Raw genomic sequence first — 10,000 nt, forward strand, 5'->3', positions numbered from 1 at the left:
TATTTTTCCACTATTATCTCCATATTTTATATAATATCTCCGTATTTACCCTTATGTCATCACTACGAAAATGTTTATCCCAATCTTTGTTTAATTCTTCATTAATTTCTGACCATTTTATATTTTTACTGTAGAAGTTGTATTTTCCATATCCTTCCCACTTTTTCATTCTTGCTTATCTCTATTTTCACTTGCTTTGGAATGAACTGTTAATTCTATGACATTATGGTCTGAAATACTCGCATTATAAAACTATTATTTCTTTAACACTAATTCATCTCGTTCACAAATACTAGGTCTAAAGTATTTTCCTTTCTTGTTGGCAGGTGATTTATTTGTTGAATGTTGTATTCTAGTAGCATATCTAATAGCTTTTCAAATTGCCTCTTATCTTCTGCACTACTATTACTCTCTTTTTTATATGTATAAGTACAACCACAACTCCTATTCGTTCTTTCCATTCTACGAAGGAAAGTTGAAGTCACCAGATAGGAGAATAGTCCAGTCCTTGTGATTTCTACATATATCATCCAATTTTTCAATTATTAAGTCAAACTCTTTAGTATTAGGAGGTCTATATATTACTATATGTTCATCAATTTTCAGATTCAATTCTACCGCTATTAGTTCACAAATTCTGAGTTACTATATTTCTCATATATTTTTTCCTTGTTTTTGTCTTTCCCATATATTGCGGTTCCCCCTTGATTCCTATTTTTTTTTCTATCTGATCTATAAGTTTGGAACCCTTTTATTTGATCTCATTCCCAGTCTCTTGGGAATACCAGGTTTCACTTATATTCATTATATCTATTTTTCTTTTCATTTTTGGGTTAGTTCTTCTAAGTACTCTATTTTTCTTTTTGATTTTTGTTACTCGTAACTAAACCCTGCGCATTCATCACTATGATGGTTTGCGTGTTTTTCTCCTTCATTTAATACTGTAGTAATAAGGATTTTCCCATGTCTCTTTCCTGTTTCTGGTATGTTGTTTCTTTTTTTCATTTCCAGAAATTCTGACATTAAAAAATCCAACTTTTCCATAATATTTGATCTTCCTTCATCATAATTATTAATTTTGTGTCTGAATCTGCAATGTTTTCTCCGTTTCTGCAATATCCTCTTGCATAATAAATACAGTTATCTCTTGAGTAGAATTTCGGAGCTGATGCTTTGAAATTTTTTGCTGACACCTCTGCATATCTCATTGGTGGTTTGCTTTTCTCTTTACCTGATATTTCTTGATTTCTCTCTTTATTTGTTTCTTTCTTATTTTGGATTTTATTACTTGGTTGGTTATTTATTTGATTATGATTCATGGCTACAGGGTGCATATATTTGCATTTTTTGTCGAACTTACATCCTTTTCCTTCTTTTAGGTTTTTACATATTTTTTGGATGCAGATCTCTGCAATCATCCCCATATCCATCTAAGTATGCACATTTACCATATATTCATAGTTTTTTGACATATCTTAGGATGTTTGTAGTAACATCTTTCTCCAAATCTGCAATTCCCTCTTTTCAAAAGGTTGCAGATTTTTGTCTTTTCTTGTATATTTTTTCCTCTTTCCCGTCATTGTATAGATCTGGGTAGAGCCTCTTCGGGATTTGCTTTTCTGTTGTCATATCGTAATTTATTTCTTCGTAGGTATGCTGCTTTATTGCCTCATATGTAGTATCAATGAGTATCTCTGCATCCATACTTTTATCTTGTTCTTTGTTTTCCTTATTTTTTTCTGTCATTTCATTTTTGTTTACTTCTCTTCCGTTTCCTCCTTCTTCTTTTTCTTCTCTTCTTCTTCCTCTCCTTCTTCTTCATCTCACTAATATTTGTACTTCATCTTGATTTAATAACATTGTCTATCCATGATAGACATGTTGAACAAAAAATTCTTGTATCTTTTCTCAATCTTGTATTACCTCAGCACACTGTGGATGGGTCGGAATGTTGCATGCAGCACATTTTCTGATTAGGTTTTGTGGATTGACTATGCTATACCAAACCTTACACAGTTTGCATGCTTTTGGCATTCTTTTTCCTAATGCATCAATTAGGATATTCACAAGATTCACCTTATTCATTTTTCTTTGTCGGAATATGTTGGTTTATGTATATTTTCTTTATGAGGTTCTCTTGACCACTTGGATTTTATTTTGGAACTTCTTCAATTATTTTCAAGATGTTTTTTTCATTAGATTTGTTCCAGTTTGAAGGATTATATCCTTCTAATATATCATGAATGCTTTTTGTATCTTTTTGGTTAGGACTGTTGCCTTGGTAATGTGTAAGCTATTATCATTCTTCAATTCCTTTAACTTTTTCTGTAGCGAGCGGGGAAGTTATTTTCATGATAGGCATGCGTAGCACTCTATGTCAAGCCTTTGATAGTCTAAATGATTTTGTGGTAGGTCACAGTATTTTTCAAACTTATATAGAGATTTCGCTATTGATAAAGCTGAGGGTTTGTTACAAATGAAGAAAGACAACCCAAAGCTTTATCAATAGCGACATATCTATATAAGTTTGAAAAATACTGTGACCTACCACAAAATCATTTAGACATTATCAAAGGCATGACATATAGTGCTACGCCTGCCTATCATGAAAATAACTTCCCCGCTCGCTACAGAAAAAGTTTAAAGGAATTGAAGAATGATAATAGCTTACACATTACCAAGGCTGATAATCCAATAGTTTAGTGGTTTCTTGACAAAACTGACTACATATCACGCATGCGTACTTTACATAGGATGAAATAAACTTACAAAAAACTCGCAAAAAATCCGTTGGACAAGGTAATAAAAAACTTTAATATCAATATCAGACAAATTCTTAAAGATAAAAAAGACCTTTTGTGTAAGTTAACTGTAAGGTGTCCCTCATTACCTTATTTATATGGCCTAGTCAAAACTCATAAGGAAAGCAAACCTATGCGTCCATTATTAGTACTGTAGATCAATTGCTTATAAAAACTATCTAAATATCTTACTAAATTGTTATCCCCTCTACTAGGAACTGTATCTAATTCACACATCCGGAATTCTCTTGAGCTTGTGGAAAAATTAAATAATATTGTACTATCTTTGTCAGTTTTGATGTATGTTCTTTGTTTACAAAAGTCCCTATCGACTCTGTGCTAGAATATTTAAGTAATGAACTTGTACTGCATGAATTGTATGCCTATGTCGTTAGTCACATAATTTCCTTGATTAAGTTATGTATTTGTGATTGCAGATTTATTTTAATGGAGAATATTACCAACAAATATTAGGTATGGCCATGGGTAACCCTTTATCACCTCTCCTTTCAAACTTATATATGGAATAAATTTTTTTTGAGAGACAACACCTCCCGAATATCACACTTGTCCCCTTAAAATGGTGGTACCGATATGTCGATGATATCTTAGTAGTCTTACCTGTTGGTATCGATGTAAATGATTTACTGTCAAAATTGAATAATTTAGTGCCATCCATAAAATTCACTGTTGAAATCGAAAATAACAATGTCATCTCTTTCCTAGATGTATTAATACATAGAGAATCATTCCAATGCAGATTCAGTATTTATAGAAAACCCACAAATAATTTAACATATGTACATTTTTATTCTGGCCACCATCTTAATATTAAAATTTCAATTTTTTCTTCTATGTTCCTACGCTCTTTTTTGCGTATCACGAGTCCACTAATATCTTGACCAAGAAATAGAATACATAAAAAAGATAGGAAACGATCTCTGCTACCCACCATCATTTAACTGATTTATTTTATCAAAAAGTTCACAACAAGTTTTTATAGTGTTGCTATTAATGAAAAAGATATGCCTAAAAATGTACTTAGCTTACCTTACTTTCGTGGATTTGAACCATAAAATCAATATTTAAATCGTTTAATGTTAATGTAGTGTTTCTTTTATAAACAATACCATAAAAGATATGCTAATTAAGAATAGTCCCCGTAACAAATAACAAACTCATTTACAAAATTCCTTGTAAGGATTGCCAATCGTTTTACGTTGGTTAGTCAAGTAAAAATTTATGTGTACGTATTAAGCAGCATATGTATTCAGTTAGAACAGCCCAGACTTCAAATGCACTGTTTATCCATCTGAGTGAAAAATCTCATTGTATTGATTGGGGTGATACCTCGGTAATTGCTAGATCTAATGATTATGTTTCAAGAAATTTAATGGAATCGGCAATTATACAAATCACTGATAAAAACAACCTAAATCTTAGTCTGGGAATGTACCATTTGGACCCATATATTTGTAAGATGTTTATGAAGGACCTTAAAATAAATGAACTACTAATAAATTAGTCCCACATGTATATAGTTATTATTTCTCTCTCTCTCTCTCTCTCTCTCTCTCTCTCTCTCTCTCTCTCTGGTTCGATATTCTCTCTCCCTCTTTCTCTTGCTCGATATATATATTTATATTTTCTTTCGTCTTTTCATTAATAATAATTTTTTGGGGAAATTTGTGTAAATTTTATGATATAAAATTGTATATGCTTCCGTGTTTTTTCAAATGTACTGTTTTCTGGAAGAATAACTTGTTTATTGCGTGTGTTTCCCCAAGGTGTGGCTACCCTCAGGTGTTTCCTCCTTTAGTAGAGGGAAATCGTCCTTACTGCTAATCTTGTAGTGTCAGTTTGGATATTAAGCCTTCTTTTGACTATGTTGTCCTCTGTAAAATCAGTTTGCCTCAATAAAGGGTCCGAACAGGACCGAAAGTACTTGGGTATCTCGCTTTTTCATTTTTTCCTTCGTGGCAAAAAACCTTTATTATATATATATATATATATCCTATTTATATATATATATATATATATATATATATATATATGTGTGTGTGTGTGTGTGTGTGTGTGTGTGTGTGTGTGTGTATCATCTATGTATGAAAGACTACTTGTTATAACGAGTCTTATGGGAAAGTGTCATCAGGTGCATCAACTTTTTATTAATCCTTTCTCTCTGTCTGTAAGGATATATTTACCTAATGGATTCCCTCCACTACAAAAAAGTTACTCACATTATACCATCATCAATCATAACAATGAGGCTACTGAATAGCGGAAAAATGCCTTTTCATATTTCTCTTGGTGGCTGCGAAACATTATGCTATTCCTATTCAGCGGTTGCACATTTTTATGTTTTTCTTAACGCATCATTTCCTTATTTTTGACAGGTCAATTTTGCTACTTCATGTGATCTGCATACTTATTATTTATTAACTAGTTTAAGGAAGGAGTATAATGTATGTATGTATGTACGTATGTATATATATTATATATATATATATATATATGTATATATATATATATATATGTGTGTGTGTGTGTGTGTGTGTGTATGTGTATATTTACTTTTTTACCCAGACGATGGCCTGAAATGTAGAAGAAAACGCTTGGCACTGAGTTTCTGCTTATAATTTTCCTGTTATTCGCTTAATAATATTATATATATATATATATATATATATATATATATATATATACTTAATTAAATATATAATATATAATTATTATTTATATATATATATATATATATATATAATATATATATATATACATGGTCAACATAATATCCATAAAAGAGAGAATTTGACTTTTAGAAGATTACATCAGAACAATTACGATTAAATGAGTATTAGTACTTCATCTGAATGGTAATAAAATTAAATGGGATCTATCAAGATCAACATCATATCCGTTTTATTCTACCATGAAAAAAAAAGATTTCCATCCAGAAAACAGTCCAAATATAATCAGATGTTTTAATCTCGAAGGATAAAACAGTTTTTGAAAAGCTTAATTGTACTTGTTACTAAAACAATGTTGTTGCTAATTATACAGTTCACTTGAATGGTGAATAAATGACATCTTTATTTATATGAATACTTACTAGGTTAGGAAACTCGTGACTCCCAAATGGATATTGATTAAGATAATGAAAATCATCTTTTAAAAAATATTTGAGCACTCAGATCAATAGCAGGCCATCAGAGGTGTATGAGAAGACGAGATCAAAACACCACCCAATCAGAGAGAGCCGAGCAGAATTGTTTTCCCCATTTCTTTACAAGCTAAAATAAGAAAAAAAATTGCTAGCCAGCATTATCTCTTCTCACTTTTCTTTGCCCAGAACTAGAAGTTGGTCGCCTCTAGCTGGGACAAGAGACCCGACCCCACACGCACACACTAGTCCTCCCTATAAAAATAATAAAAAAAAAAGAAGAAGAAGAAAAGGAAGAAGTAGAATAGTCGAAGAGGAAGGCGAAGGCCTAACTACCAAAGGGACCGAGGAACCCCTTCCAGCATTAACCCCCTGGATCCCCCTTTGGTCAAATTCCACATGAAAGACATTCGGCGTGACGTCGGAGGTTATTTTGAATGACAAGCAGGAGTTATGCCGGGAATCGCTCGAGGGCAGGACGCAGGGGAATACGAATGAAAAGAAAAATAAAAAAGAAGTGGAACTATTCGGCTTGAAGCTGGATTTCTCGTTTACATTATTTCACCTTTAATATGTACCGAAAAGCGTTCTCTGTAGGTTATTCCAGTGGAAGTGTGACTGACTGTCTGTCTGTCTGTCTGTCTGTCTCTGTGTCTGTATGACCGCCTGTGCCCCTCACTCAGGAGTTATTGCGACAGTGTCCTGATTTATTGAAGCAGCTATTTTGATTTTAGCGAGTGATTTTTCCCTTTAATATATTTTATGTTTACCTTGAATTCTACAAGACAAAATTGTCTTGGGAACTTTAGTGTCCCTGACTCTGAGGCCTTCTAATTCTTTTTTTGTAACCAAATATAGGACACCCGTAAATGATTCTTTGTTCATAGGTTTATCAGTTCAAAGTCGTCTGGAAAATTTAGTGTGGCAAATATAAAACATTTGTCAATTTAGCTTTGGATGTTGACAGCTACGCAATTGTTAATATTTCATAATTTTGTAATATTACATTTTAACGTTTTATTCATCTATAAAAATATGTTTTTGGATCTGGCATATTATTCTATATATAAAATTTAACAGAGTGACGCGTAGATCATATTCTTTTTAATGCCTCCCGCACCATAAGTAATGATGGTAGTTGGTGGAACTGTTACAACACTGCAACAATATATTTGATTGCTTTTGCTGGGTTCATGTAATTACTCCAGGGGCGAATTTAGCTTTTAAATCATGAACTTTTTCCCCTTTCATTAACTTTCTAAGAAAATTCACTCGAGAACGAAATAAAAAGGTTTCACATCTTATCGTTAAAGGATATTTAATAACAAGGATAACGCACGAATCATTATAACAATTTGAACGACTGGTATAGCCAAGTCACATTTCCCCAATGCATTACGAGCTAATTAAAGTAAAGATCCCGATATTTCGCAATTTCTGAAAAGTACCTATGGACTAAATTTGAGATGAGCGAAATGCAAGTTCCTTAATTGCGTTAAGAGCCCATAACTCGCCGAGCTCTAAGAAGTTTTACATCATAGCGGTCTCTTTTATTTCGAAAGTTTATCTCATGATATAAACTTGAGTCATTTAGTGGCCCCAGCAAGGATTCCAGAGTTACTTGAAAGCTAAAAGTAATCCTTAAGCCTCTCCCACGAACCCCATGCCTAGTTCCCTGCTCCGCATGGGGATGGGTGGATTGGTGGTCAGGGGGGCACACACACAAGTAAAAGGTATTAAGGGAGTAGGGGGTCGTATGAGCTAAAAGTAAAACTTCAGTTATCTATTGAAAAAATGACAATAATACGAAGAATAATGGAAATTTACAAAAGGTTTTGGGCAAATGACGCATACTTTTTTATTTTAAGAAATACTGAGTCTCATATATTTAACTTTAAAGAATCTTTAACACAATGTCTTTCCATTCAAAGAATGGAGACCTCTTAATTTCAAAGGATTTAATATTTTTATTCATCACATCCCAAGATAAGCATTGATACGATTCTTCGTGCAAGAAAAATACATAATAAGAATAAGGATCTTACCAGACACCTACTATACATTAACGAGAAGTAATTCATTTATCTTTTTATATATTTATTATTTTATTTTAGTAAAGACTCTCACTTGATGAGGTTTGATGCGTCTCGAAGTCTATGGAAACCTTGCTATCTTATACAGCAATTATCTGTCGTTCACAAATTTCTTTCCTTAAAGCACCTCCTTTTTGTGTTTTCATTTTATTATTCTAAACAATAGTTTGTTTACACACTGGATAACTAGTCATCGATTCTACTGGTTCTTTAACCAATATATCACGGAAGAAAGGAAAACGTTTTGTCATTGTTACGGTGTCGAAATATCCTGGCCAAAAGGTCGACACAATGGTACGGCCTCTGAGAGAGGTCCACTTCAGGTTCGATATGAAATAATAATAAAAAAAAATATATTACAACACCAACAGTTGAAACTGGGGATACGAATATAGAAAGAAACACTAACACAACAAAGGTTTATTTACAAGCTTACTAACAAAGGTAAATGCAGAATGGTACCTCCTATTTACATAAAAAGAGAGAATCTTACACTGCATGAACTGGGGGAACAGTGAGGCAATTCAAATACTTGCTAGTCAATTTGGTAATTCAAAGCGATGGCTTCTCCAAAAGTAGAGCGGCAATTGTAGACGTCCTCTTGACTCCGTATTGCAGAAACTAGTCTACTTGAAAGGCAGGAACTACCCAAAACCTCTAGCAGGACCTTTTCTTCTCGGAAGTCTGCTCGACGTCGAGATAACACGAGATAATCCGTCCACTCCTGCTGCTGATCTCTCACTGATAATCTGATCTGTGGCTCTTACTGAGGATATCTCTCTGTGACTAACTGGAGTCTCTCTTTTACGATCTCTCTCTCTATATCTCCTCCTCCTGCTGCTACTTCCTCCATCGTATTTATACGGCATTCTGGGGGCCGAGCCTATGGCGAGCGTCACAGACTCCCGAGTTTACTAGGACTCCCTAGATGAATCTAGACGAGGCATTGTATCAGAAAACGCGGCATTTCTCCCGACACATTGGGGCGTGTTTGCGCTCCACAACACGCCCGACGATTCCAGAACAGCCGCGAGAAAAAGGCGCCTCCAACACGGCCGCGAAAGCCTCCTTACTGCCGAACTTCTCGAAAATGCGTTCTCCTTTCCTTTATCTTTCTTTGCTAGGAAGCAATAACCATCACAGTCATGTGCAATAAAGTAAAATCGGTTTCCAATTCAATTGTCAATGAAAATTTAGTTATTGTAGTACTTTGAGATTGCTAAGTAGCTGCACTTGTTTATGGAGAGGACATTCATACTGTTACACTTTACTTGGCGTAACTCATCACAAATAATAATGAATGTCCTTGTGCACTCTGCTTTTAAACGCAACGGTTTAGTTCTTTCAATAATTCCCCTTTATGTATTGTTGTATGTAAATATGTATGCAAACGTGTATGAACTTGTATATTGATTTAATTTTGTTTTCATCTCACAACTCACGAAAGAGACTAGCATTATTGATTATATGGCATTATTTATAAGTATTTGAATATCTAGTTATTATTTTTTTCTTTTAATTTTTCCGACTTATTAATCATATTCAACTTTTTTTTTTTTTTTTTTTTTTTTTTTTTTTTTTGGGTCCGTCACAGTTCAGTGTTGCGTGGACGACGATGTGAATGTTCGAGATACAACAGGCAGATTTACGTAATAATTTCTCAAGGTTCTATAAATTGTGTGCAATTATAAATAACACAGCGAGGAATTTTTTTTAATTGGAGACTTTCTTCTTCTTACTCTTCTTCTTGTTCTTGTTCTTGTTCTTGTTGTTGTTGTTGTTGTTGTTGCTTCGTTCTTCTTCTTCTTCTTCTTCTTCTTCTTCTTATTATTATTATTATTATTATTGATTATTATTATTATTATTATTATATTTCTGTTTTCTTTCTTCAGTGACGAATCCATTAACGTAAATAGATAAAACGATAAATGTAGCCAGAGCCA

Source organism: Macrobrachium nipponense, chromosome 31, assembly GCF_015104395.2.
Source record: "Macrobrachium nipponense isolate FS-2020 chromosome 31, ASM1510439v2, whole genome shotgun sequence".
NCBI classification, from domain to species: domain Eukaryota; kingdom Metazoa; phylum Arthropoda; class Malacostraca; order Decapoda; family Palaemonidae; genus Macrobrachium; species Macrobrachium nipponense.